This window comes from Liolophura sinensis, chromosome 11 (assembly GCF_032854445.1).
Source record: "Liolophura sinensis isolate JHLJ2023 chromosome 11, CUHK_Ljap_v2, whole genome shotgun sequence".
Lineage (NCBI taxonomy): Eukaryota > Metazoa > Mollusca > Polyplacophora > Chitonida > Chitonidae > Liolophura > Liolophura sinensis.
The window spans coordinates 17860201-17873570 of NC_088305.1; positions in this window are offsets into that span (position 1 = coordinate 17860201).

Here is a 13370-nt window from a genome sequence, read left to right on the forward strand (position 1 = left end):
GATTACTGAGATCTGTCTCCGTTCACTCGACTAGCACAGCAAGCATCTTGTCTTGACGTGGTAAACATTGCCCTTTCTTTTTTGGTGTTATAGCTGGTTATTGAGTTTGCTTCTATACCTTACCAAGTTTATTTTCTGTGATCATTGTATTACAGAGTGATATATTGTAGATTTATCTAGTTGATACAAAGTTGTTTGCTTGGGGCAAGGTGGGTACGTGGAACTGGTTTAGCCGGTTCTACCCCCTGTGTCTGTGCTAATATACCCCCTATAATATAAGAAATTGAGGATACTGGCCAGTCCTGCTCTATGGACACCACAGAACAGAAAGTCGACAACAAAAAGATCAAGAGACGCGTCAGGAAGGCTGCTGAGGGAAAGAGGAAAAGGCAAGTAAATCCTAAAACCACAGAAAATAACAATAATGTACTAATATCATCTGTGGGTGGACTATACATCGTTGCGTGGAATCCCATTAAGTTTGGACAGGCCCTTCAGCAAGCAATTGGCAACTTTAAAGTGGTCAAGAAAATAAACGGTAAAGACCTTCTAGTAACATGCACAGGACCGACACAAGTAAAGAAAGCTCTGACATTAACCGAATTGATGTGGCGGGACATAGTATGTTGGGCACAAACATCTACTAATTCTACTTGGGGGTTATTTATGGTTTAGGTGAAGATATTACGGAAGGGGAAGGTTCTTGGGGGCCCTAAAAAAAGTAAAGTGACTAAAGCACAGAGATTGTTAAAGGGAAAAGACAAAGTTCCAACAAAATGTTTCCTGCTCTAATTCGACTTAGGAAACCTACCTGAAGAAGTACATTTTAGGATATGAAGTGTTTAAAGTTAAAACTTACTTCCCGCCTGTTGTACGTTGTTATAAGTGCCAGATGTACGGCCATATTTCATCTGAGGGCCAGAGATGTCCCAGATGTGGGGGTCTCACACATTTGATGAATGTGATCAGTTGGACTATCCGCAATGTGTAAACTGTGGGATGCTGCACAGTTCGGCGTATCTTGGGTGTCCTCGTCGTAAACAGGTCAGTAAGGCACAGTTTATCAAGGTAACTCAGAAATTTCATTTGCACAGGCACTAAAAGCAGTACGAGGCGAAGAGAACCACCACCCGGAAGTGCCAAATGAGCGTGCTTTGTTCGTAGGTACACCATATGAAACTCTTACAGAGGAATCGCGTCCTGTTCAATCTTCTCAACCTTCACCTTTGAGTAAGCTTTCTAAGCCTATCAAGCCCGCAAAGCCTGTAATGAAATTAGTATTCACTCAAACTAATGCCGACAGCAGTTCACAGACTGAAGACATTTCTTATAATATGGTCACTCGTTTACTGGCAGTTTTTACAGGAAATTATGCTTAAAGTTTTTGAAATTTCGGATGCAGCAGGTTTGGTTAGGGCGGTATTTGAAATAGCCCAAAACCGCTTTGGTTCAGAGTATGTTAATTTCAAGCGCCTTAGTGGTGTACTAGCCGCTCTGTCTTCCGAAGAAAGGAAATTCATAGTGAATAGTATCCCTCGTATCTGATTACTTAGCATCTATTACCTCTGTAATGGCTTTTAATGTCCTAAAATATAACGTCCAGGGTATACGGTATCATGGCCAGGAGTTTAAATTTCATTTATCAAATGTTTCTCCAGCTCCGGATGTTGTATGTCTCCAAAAGACGTATTTAAAGAAATCTATTGATTTCACCTACCCTGGCTACACAATATATAGACGTGATAGAGATACAGGGGAGAAGGGTGGGCTGGCTATTTTCTCAAGAAATGGGCTATCATATTCTGAAATAGACCTGCCCCACTTTACCTCTATAGAATGCCAGGCTGTTAATGTTTCTACCTTAAATAACAAATCTATTACTTTAGTTAACTTGTATAATCCTTGCAAAAGGCTAAACCCAATTGATTTTAATTCGATTCTATCCTTTTGCAAAAAGTCATATATTATTGGTGGAGATTTTAATGCTGATAGTCCTTTGTGGGGAGGGGAAAAAACAGACACTAATGGAAGAACAGTTGTAAATTTTATCCAAGAAAATGACTTTGTTGTTTTAAATGATGGTAGAGGGACACGCATAGACCATTGTACAGGCAATACATCAGCCTTAGACCTTACAATATGTACACCTGATATCAGTCTAAATTATACTTGGTCTGTGGATAAGACCTCTTTTTTGGGAGTGACCATTACCTAGTTTATGCTATATACAATTTTTCCCCACACGTCAACAGCTTGGGACAACCCCCACGTTGGAAAGTGCATAAAGCCGACTGAGATCTATATAGACATGTATGTATAAAATCATTTTCAAGTGATACATTTAGTGAAGATATTGATATATTTAGTAACAACATACTTGAAGCTATGTCCACTGCGGCAAATAACTCTATTCCAAAGTCATCCGGAGTAGTCCACTCCAAGATGCCGGTGCCGTGGTGGACGGATGAGTGCTCAGCAGCCATCAAAGAGCGCCAGCGCCGGAAGAACCGAGCGCGACGTACTAGATTAATGGAGGACATCATATTATATATGAAAGCCAAAGCTATCGCACAGCGCACCATCAAGCGAACACAGAAATAATGCTGGCGAAAGTTCTGTTTTAGTCTAAATGCCAAGTCTACCATCAAATCTGTATGGAACAAAGTTAATTCCATCAAAGGTAAGAGAGCTAGAGGTAACATTCCCACAATTATATCTGACGGGGTAGAACATGTGTCCAATGAGGACAAAATGCGTTCTCCTTTGTGTCCAGTTTAGACAACTATAATCCAGAATTTATCCCACATTAAAATGAAGTTGAAGAAATGAACCCTTTTAACAATATAGCTTTTGATGATATGCCCATTAACGACGACTTTAGTATCACAGAACTGAGACAAGCTTTATCTCCGCATGTGGATTCTTCCCCTGGAGAAGATGCCATCGCGTATTCAATGCTTAGAAACTTGCCTGAGCGCTGTCTTAATACGTTACTTTTATCGTACAATACTATATGGTCAAACATGAGGTTACCATCCACCTGGAAGAGAGCTGTAGTCATTCCGGTCCCTAAGCCAGGAAAAGATCAATCCCCACTATCACCCTATCGCTCATAGCGCTAACGTCGTGCATCTGCAAAACCATGGAAAGAATGATCAATTCCCGGTTAACGTATTTCCTAATAAAAAATAATGCTGTGTCCTCTGTACAGAGTGGATTTCGGTCTAACAGATGCACTACGGATCATGTGGTGACACTGGCACCTGAAATACGAAAATGTTTTTCTGCTAAAGAGTACTTATTTGCTATTTTTTTGGACATCGAAAAGGCGTATGATATGGTGTGGAGGACGGGTGTATTAATAAAACTAAAGGATACTGGTATAAGTGGGAAAATGCTAGTATGAATAAAAAATTTTTGTTCAAGTTCGTGTCCGTAGGCATTTTTCTCAGCTACGCCATGTAGACAATGGGGTGCCGCAGGGGAGCGTTTTATCACCCACTCTTTTTAATATAGTCCTTAATGATCTGCCGGAAGCTATTCCTCCTAGGCTTAAATGTTCGCTATTTGCCGATGATAAAGCTCTATGGATACGTGCTCCAAACATCAGTGTTTGTAGAAGATATATCCAGCGAGGAATAGATACCATCATGGAATGGAGCAATAAATGGGGTTTAAAATTTTCGTCTACTAAGACTGAAGGGGTTATCTTTGCAAAGAAGTCGGACAAAGACGTGCTTGTCAAACTCAACAATTTGCCCGTTAAAATATCCAAATCTTTCAAGTATCTTGGGGCTATACTTGACAGGCATTTAACCTGGAAGGCGCATATAGAACATATAATTAATAAAGCTCAAAAAGCTTTAAATATTATGAGAAATGTATCTGGGAAATCCTGGGGGGCAGATAGACAGTCTCTTCTTCTACTATGTCGGTCCTTAATCCGTTCTCGGTTGGACTACCGCTGTGAAGCGTATGACTCTGCCTGTAAGACACTTAAGTATGGGTTTTTAGATTCGATTTAGCGCGCTGCGCTGCGGATTTGTACCGGGGGTATACGATCAACGCCACTTAACGTTGTGCAGGTTTTCTGTAAGGAGTGGCCCTTGTACGTCCGTCGGCGTCAGCGCACTCTCCGATTCTCTGTCATCCTTAAGTCGTCTGTTAACAACTCTGCTGTCCTTCAGCCTTCATCTTATGACTGCTTATATAATTTACAGGACTTCCATACAGTACCCTTCAGTCTAAGATCCAAAACAATTTCTTCCGTACTACAATGTAATGATTTAAATCTACAGTCATCTTTTATACCTCATTTCCCCCCGTGGAAGCTACATATACCATACACATCCACGGAACTTCATTCAAAAATCAGCAAATGTGACAACCCAGCAGTGTCTCTGTTGTGTACCAACGACCACATTCATTGCAATTGGTCACAATACCTTCACATTTTTACAGATGCTTCGAAATGCCCCGATACTAAATTAGTGGGTGCATCCCTCACCATATCAGAATTGAAATTAAATAAATCGTTTAGATTATCTTACTTAGCTTCTGTTTTTACAGCTGAACTGACTGCCATTATACGTGCCTTAAACTTTCTGTTAGATTTAAAACCAGCCCGAGCTGTTATTTTTACAGACTCATTATCATCGTTACAGACCATCACCAACTATACCTGGAAAACAACTTCTAAAATTATATACCATCTATTACATCTATGTACTCACCTTCATTTTATGGGTGTTTCAGTATCACTCGAATGGGTAGCTGGCAATGAGTTGGCCGACAGTTTAGAAGCACTTTCATTTCCCCATATTTTTGTTCATGTTCCGTTATCTTTATCCGAATACCTTAGTTTTATTACTCCCAAGTTTATTGACATCTGTCAACAAGACTGGGACAACTCAAAAAAGGGTAGAATATTCCACACGCATAATCTATCCTTGTCTCCTACTTATAATCTTTCTTTACGTTGTCGCCATGATGAGATCCTTGTATTCAGGTTATTATATGGCCATATACAAACAAATTCCTATTTATTTCGTTTCGCTCTCCATGATACAGGCCCCTGTGAGGAATGTATGGTGGGGAATAGCACTGACAACTTATTGTTACATTGTCAACGCCATACGTACGCACGAAATTTATTTTACAGAGAATAGTGGCTCTCCGGTCCAATCTTATATCAGGCATACAAGCAATATAGGAAGCATTCCGGTACGATCAGAGATTAGGTATGTGGAATGTAATGTTGTACCCTGGTTGAATCTTGCCTCAGACATATAAATACTGCAGAAAGTATTCCGGTCCGATCCTACATTAGGTAAGAGGAATATACTAATCATGTATGAAGTATGTACTTCGGCTCAATCTTACATGAAGCATTGCTAACATAATCCTGTACCTCGGTTCTGTCATTGAAGAAAAGACAGCACAAAATAAAATGTATATAATATTATGAATTGATAAAGTATCCGGCAAGAAGAGATAAAAAAGTATAACTTTTTAAGTTTGTTATGTTGCATAACCGATATATCGCCTGTTCAAGGCAAGCAAAAATCACAAAGAGCCTTGTTTGTATTTTACCCGTATATATATTCGTGGGGTATGAGTGGGTTGAACGAGTTTTTTCGATAAACTGGAAGGAAATCTCCATGTTTTCTCTCCCGTGCATGAGGCACAATGGCGTGCAGCCGGAAGAATCGTGTCATGGGTTTATCGGCCGCGTTTATTGCCGTGGCTGTTCGGCGTAGAAGACGTCTCATCATGAGACCTGTTTCTCTCTTTTGTCACCATTTTGCTTAAAGACGGTCACGTGCTTTAAGACGGTCACGTTATTTCTGCACGCCCGCTGATTGGCTACTTTCACTCAACTTCACTCAACTTGATGACAAAAAATACACATTCACATTTCCGATTCAGCCTTGTTGGATAGTGTTGAGTGTTACTGAACGAAGTTGAGGAACCCGTTCAGACTACTCGACACGTCTCATCTTGTGCACTCAACTTTAAGTTGACTCTTGTTGAGTCAACAAAAGTTGAGTGATGTCGGATAGTCTGGACGGGTCTTAAGTGAAATATTCTTGAGTACGGCGTAAAACATCAATCAAATAAATCAATAAATTGTGTTTTCTGCTGCTCTAACATGGCGCATCTCATGGCTTCGTATAAGAATTCCTTGTTACAAGTAGATTTTTTGTTACCAAGCACATCAAAAAGAAAAAAAAAGGCCGTGATTGTTTTCGTCCCTCTTCCTAAATAATTCAGATTATTGTATTTGTTGTATATATAATGTTGTACTCCGGGCCGACTTTAATTTCCTCTTCAGGCATTGGTAAACTACTTATATATTCCAGTCTGACGTCTGGACTACAGGTAATATAATAAAAACCAGTCAAGGGTATCATAATTATGTGCATGTGTCCCGGTGAAATGTTCAAATATTAGGCATATATAGTGTACAGTACACATGCTTTCTGGAGTTCAGTTACAGTTTGCATCAGGGACTGGTGGTAAAATGATGATAGATGAAGGAGGCAGTGAAGCGAAATTGGCAATGAATCGATGTGCCTCGGTCCAAACAGGCCTTAGCTATTGGATGGAAGTGTTATGATTGGCTGCAAACCAATCCTACATTTAGTAAAGGTAAAATACACTTCAGTACAATCTTGATACTCTCTGTATCTTTGCATTGTTTTATTTATTTATTTATTTGATGGGTGTTTTTACACCGTACTCAATAATATTTCACTTATAGGACGGCGAAAAGAATTGTGGTGGGAGGAAACCGGGCAGAGCCCAGGGGAAACCCACGACCATCCGCAGGTTACTGCCAGACCTTCCCACTTACGGAGAGGAAGCCCAAAGAACATGTCGTCTTTCTAATAAGCCTCTAAAAGCGGATATTTTCCAAACATTTTAATATTTGGAAATGCTGTCTCAATTTTCAAGTCCGGCTGCCCACACCAAGGCAAAAATTATCCACCCATATTTCCTTTGCCCATCAAAAGTAAAATCGTCGAGACATTGGTGAGTAAAGAATTTAGAAAATTCTTTGATCCCAATTATATATGAAGAACAGCATGGCTTTACGGCTACCAACAAGGTTTGTTTAACTGATCACTCGTCTTTGCACGTGAATACCAGTTCTGAGGTTCATGTCATTTACACGGACTTTTCAAAAGACTTTGCTTTTGTAAACCACCAATTACTTTTATTCAAGATGGCATTTCATGGAGTTCCAGGAGGCATGTTGAATTCGTTTTGATCATACCTATGTGGCAGGAAGCAACGAGTATCTCTTAATGGATTTGTCTCTAACTGGTGTACGGATCCTTCTGGGGTATCAGAGCGGCCTATTCTGGGTTCTTCATTATTTTTACTGTATGTCAATTTAACTTCAAAACAATTACACCTGTGGAGGGGTGTGCTCAACTTTGGAGTACATTCTTTTACAAATTTCTCATCGGTGGTGCACAGTTTGTCAATTGAAACTGAATACTGAGCATTGTTTTCTGGCGAATTGCTCCCTCAAAATATCTATACTTGAATTCGGCTATGTGATGTGAGAAAGTGTTTTGGAGTGTTCCCCGAATGTAAAGGAATTAGGAGTTTATTTCAACAGCAAGCTAAATTTACGTGATTCTGCTCGGCTTTTAAAAGCGTAATTAGTATAGTATTCAAATCACTATATATATATATATATATATAGTTCGAAGCTGTCTTGAATACTTTTGTAGTTTGGTGTCCATGCCAGGAATGTTTGTGCGGTGCGATCGACTAGAGCTTGTACAGAATAGATTTTTAAAATTTCTTACTTTCAAGTCATCATCTCATTCGATAGGCACAATTACAGTAACCAGCGCAAAACGTTTAATTTCCCCACTTTGCTGAACCACCGGAATATATTGGCCTCATTTTATTACCTCTGTCAGCACATTTGACAGCTTGAATATGTCAGAAAAGGTAAAGTAAAAGAAATTTGTGCGAAAAAACATTCCTTTATTAGGGCTCAAAATCTCTATAATCAGATTTGTACAAATTATGAGACTGACATTACTGACAGCCTGTCAGTTTCTAAATCATTATGTAAATCTATCCTACTTCATAACTATGAGTAATGAAAGTGATATCTGAGTAACATTGTGTTTTTAGCAGCTTGTTTCAGTTTTTTCCGATTACGAAGGTTTTCATTTAAAGTAAACCTAAAACCTGTTTAGTAACAAATTAAATATTTATATGGAAAAAAAAATTCCGTGATAATTTTAAACACCATTTATATTTTATTGCTATTTAGTAATAATAAAATTTCTGCGTTTCTGAGATAATTTTTGCGAACTATTTCTGTCTTAACTGAAGACATGTCTTAATCTGTAAGTTTATTTTGTCGTTTATACATGTACTGTTGATTTTTGTTATCCTTTGTGTAAATAGATTAAATGTCTGCTGGTGGACGAAGACAGAAAACTTAAACATACACCTAAACAAAAGGGATGTTAACGTAGTATTTTGAATATTTCTGGACTCGTGACGTCTAATATATTGCAATCAACGTCACTGCACATATTTTAAAACAAAACCTGCTTAAGCAATTGTGCTGGGGGGGGGGGGGGAGGCGTGTAAGTGAATACTACTTAAGTATTTACAGATACAATGAAATCCGAAGTAAGCTAACTTGATAAGATGCTGGATTTCACTTTTTGTCAGCTATCACACCGTCGCCGTTGCTCTATTCTATGCTGTAGTATTTTTTTTTACTCAGTGTAATGATAAAGCACCAACCAAATAAATAAATAAATATTCAGTGTAATGTGACTGGGTGGGACGAGTGTGGTGTCATCGGCATGGTATTCCAGTGAGGGAGCACTACAAATGGGTTTGACCTGCTACAGGGAGATATTGTTGTGATATGACATAAATAAAATAAAAGCAACATTAAATCTCTATCAAACAAACAAAGCGAGCTGTGAAAACAGCATATTATTGTCTGCTGTTACGCTATGCACAGAGCTTTAGATCTACGTCTACCGGAAAATCTTTGCTCTATGAGCCCCATATATACTGAACGCATTATACGTATTATGCAAGAGCGCATCACATGTGCAGACTTGTTTCAGACGGTTGATGTTCCGCATTGTTCCAAACTGCGCATGTGCAGCTATGGAAAATAAGGCAAAAACGTGATACAGACCAGGGACACCCCACAGGCTCTGAAAATTGCTGTTAAGCTATTAACGGGCCAATAATAAGTCTTAATCTCTCCCTTTTGTCGACACAATTTACGCCGACAAGCCAACCGCTTACCTCGAGGTGGCTGTTACTGAAGACTCAGAGAGAGCTGCAAGCTCAAGCTAGGATACGATGCAACAAGGACTTCCTAGCAGAACCACTCACCGTGTACCAATATCAAGGTAATGTATAATTTGCGCGATGTGTAGTAATGTTTGTTTTATGTATGTGCTTATCATTTTGCGGTAAGAGATAACACTACAACTGTTATTTTACTTTTACCGACGCACACAGGAACGGACTCACAGACAAAAGGATGGACGGTCGGTCAATCCGTCCTTCAATCTTTTTTTTTCAGTGGCTCCATCTGTTTCTCAGTTATTTAGTACGTCGTAGTGGGAAAGTCTGCCCCGATGATCGGGGGTTTACCCAGGGTACAAACCGTTTTCTGCTACTACAGTGCTGGCGGCCGCCGTTAAAGTAAAATATTCTTAAATACCATGTAAAGCACCAAATAAATAAATAAACAAATAAATAAATATTTCGTACGTCAGCCTGTTAGCCGGTGAGCACACCGCTAGCCAGACAATCGTTCAAATAGGTCCTTCGTTCAAATCTGTCAGTCTGTCACTGAATTGTCGGTTAGTCGTATACGACCGGACATCAGTCGATCGGCCTTCAATCGATCGATCTTCAGTCGACCAGTCTTGAGTCGATCGGTCTTCAGTCGATCTGTTTTCAGTTGACCGGTTCCCACTTGACCGGTCTTCAGTCCACCGGTAATAAATCCACCGGTCTTCAGTCGATCGGTTTTCACTCGACCGGTTTCTAGTCGATCGGTCTTCACTCGACCGGTCTTAAGTCCTTCAAATTAGCTGACTGTGCATACTTTCTCACAATGGGAAAGGTGAAAGATGAAAGGTAAGTGCGTATGTGGGTTCGAGTGGTAGGGGTGGTAAGGGTGAAGAAATGTGGTGGATGTGGTTTCTGCCGTTTGCAAAACTCAATACTTTTCTGGGCGCACTATAACGCAGTTAAAACAGACCAGGAACGTGCTGATTTTTGTTCTGATACATTATCAGATTTCCGCACATAAGAATTTAAAATAAAATAGCTTTGTCAATATGGAGCTATTAAACTGATTGATTGAATTATTTTATTGTTGTGTAACGCCATACTGAAGAATTTATCACCTACATAACCGCAGTTTTATTGGTGGGGATGCCGGTGGGCTGCGGGATACAACTGATGGTCTTTTTCATGAGTGACGTTCACATATGCCAAGCGATCTTCTCCTGTCGATCTAGACAGCGCTACATAGGCTTGTTCGACCCCTTTAATACTATCATGCCAGCCCCACAAGCAGAGGTGAGAGTAATTCTAAAAATTCGCCGGTTGAGTGACGCTCACATTTGACCACTCGACCACGGTTCGCTCCTTCGACCGATTATACCATACACCCATACAGAAATGGTCAACAGCCGTCTGGCGGAAAAAAAGGTGTTGCTAGCCCTCAGGACTGGCTGGCAACCGACATTTACTTCCATTTTTCATTTTCCCATGGGTATTTTATAATAATCCGCATGTCAAAGACTGAATTTTCGTCCGTGTGTGATATAAAAGAAGATGACTCATGTAGAGATTGCCAAATTTGGTTGTTCATATAAGAAAGGCGATTTCTACCAAGCCAGTGAACAGTTTTGTTTTCTGACACCAGCACATGTAGCGATTTGTTCCACTGGGGACTTATTTTTCCTTCACGAAGGGGGTTATGATTTTACGACGTTTATGTGTCAGTTTGTCAGTCTGTCAATCATTCAGCGATTTAAGTGCGGGAAAAGTAATACATGCAGATATATTTGAATGAAGGTTTGTTTGCACCTTGGCTTTAATAAAGTCAATTCATTAAATTTAGAATTTGATTCATATCCGAATGAGGATTTACTAGTTTTTCTGACAATTCTTTGATTAAGAGATAGGACAGAGTATTCTCCCTTTACACATGGCGATCAAATTAATTTGTTCATTTTACTGGGGCGGAGTCCTTTGTGACCACAATAGTTGTGCTTGATCTAGCATTAAGAGCTGTAAACATTTCTTTCTTTACATTGCCACGTGTATTCCTGTGCGATCCGTGGTAAGTCCATACTGTCAACTTATATCGTCTTTTCTCTGGGCATAAAACAGATATTCTAACACTCACATTGATTGTTTCGTTCATAGATAGTAGAGGCGACCATCTAACGCTTTGTTTGATGCCTTTTGGCCGTACCAAATAAAGGTGAACATATCACACGTGATGTCTCTGTTCCATTGAATAAATAAATAAACAAATAAATAAATACAAATGCAATAAATATGCAAACAAATATATAAATAAATAAATATGCCAATAAATAAATGAATTGACATGCGACCTTAAAAACCAATCATTCAGTAAGCCATTCAATAATTTAAAGAAGTTGAATGAAAGCAACTAAATAAATTATCGTAAATCTGCGTGAGGTGGGATGTGCGAAAGTCTTGGAATTGGCGAATAAATAGAAAAAAGCACATGTATTTATACTTGGGATTTACAATCATATGGCGATGAGGAGTCATTAGGGGTGTGTATATATACAGGAGGGGTCATTAGGTGTGTGTATATATACTCTATCTTCATTTGGCAGAGCAGTTCATACAGTCATACAGTCAAAGTACTGCCGCCATTGAAGTTTTATACCAAAGACATCAGACATAACATCTCACACAGTCAAATTATACTGTACAAGCCTGGTAGCAAAAATTACCATCTTTAATTTCATTGGTAAGACCCCAGCAGGTTTTGATCCCAGGTCACCGGACTTAGAAGCGCACCCCATAACCATTAGGCCATGTATCGAAGCCGCAAAAAAATACATATACATGTACATGCACGTTATCATCGATCAGGTCGCCATAGTTACTCGTGTAACGGTATATGTAACCCTCATTATATAAAGTCGATGAGCTCAGACCTATTAACCGATCAACATGCGACCGCTCCCACCGGACCCAATCGCTGGCGCTTTTCCATTCGGCTGTACAAAGGCTGGAGACCGTGTATCCGACAGCGAATCCGACTCAATGTCGGCTTGTGAGCCCACACACTGCACAAAACGATAAATAAATCACAAACGTTAAGTAGTATATAGTCGTTACGGGACCTGTAACAGGGAAAATATATATATTACATTCGCTCCCAATGGAAGCGTGAGAATGGAAAAGTGCTAGCATTTATCCCATGTACTGGGTTTCGTTTTAGCCCATACATGTAGTGTATCTAGGGGATAATTCAGGCGTAATTCACGGCTGCTTACCGAGATGTTTTCGTATTGTTCAAACTTTATAAATCTATCAGTTTGAGAAGCTAATAGTTTATAAGATAATCAATATATTTATTTATTAAATTATTTGATTGGTGCTTTACGTTGTACTCAAGAAAATTTCCCATATACGACGGCGGTCAGCACTATGATGACCTTGCGCAAGTTGTTTTGCTGGCAAACCTTCCCACGTACGGCCAGAGGGGAGGCCAGCATGAGGTGGATTTGAACTCACTGCGTGAGTGAGTGAATGCTCAGGGTTTAACGTCGTTCTGCAGGACGGGTTTCCACAGCTCTATTACCTAGTGCTGCTTCACTAGCACGACTTACCGAAAGCAAGTAAGAGGCCCCACCCAAGCCATCGTACTGATAAGGGGCAACCAGTCGTTGCACTACCCATTAATGCTGAACGCGACCGCATTGGCGGTTATCTCCTAGTTCATTGTGAGACACAGGCACATTAACCATCTCGGCCATGGAGACACGCGCTAATTAACACAATAGTAAAGTATAGTAGTACATAACAGTAAAGTTATTCGTCTATAAAGATATATTGTTTGTAAAGCCTAAAGTATGTATCGTTAATAGTATGTAAAACTGGTAGTTTGTAAAGGTGGTAGTTTGTAAAGTTAACAGTTTTTACGTGGTTGTAATTAGCATTAGCAATATCAATAGTACGTCTTAATTATATTCTATTTTAATGTATCATTGTTTTACAAAATGGCATATTGTTAGGCTATTTACGCGGTCTTCAGTTTTATATTTTTTTTGTTCAGTGAGGTAATAAAACAT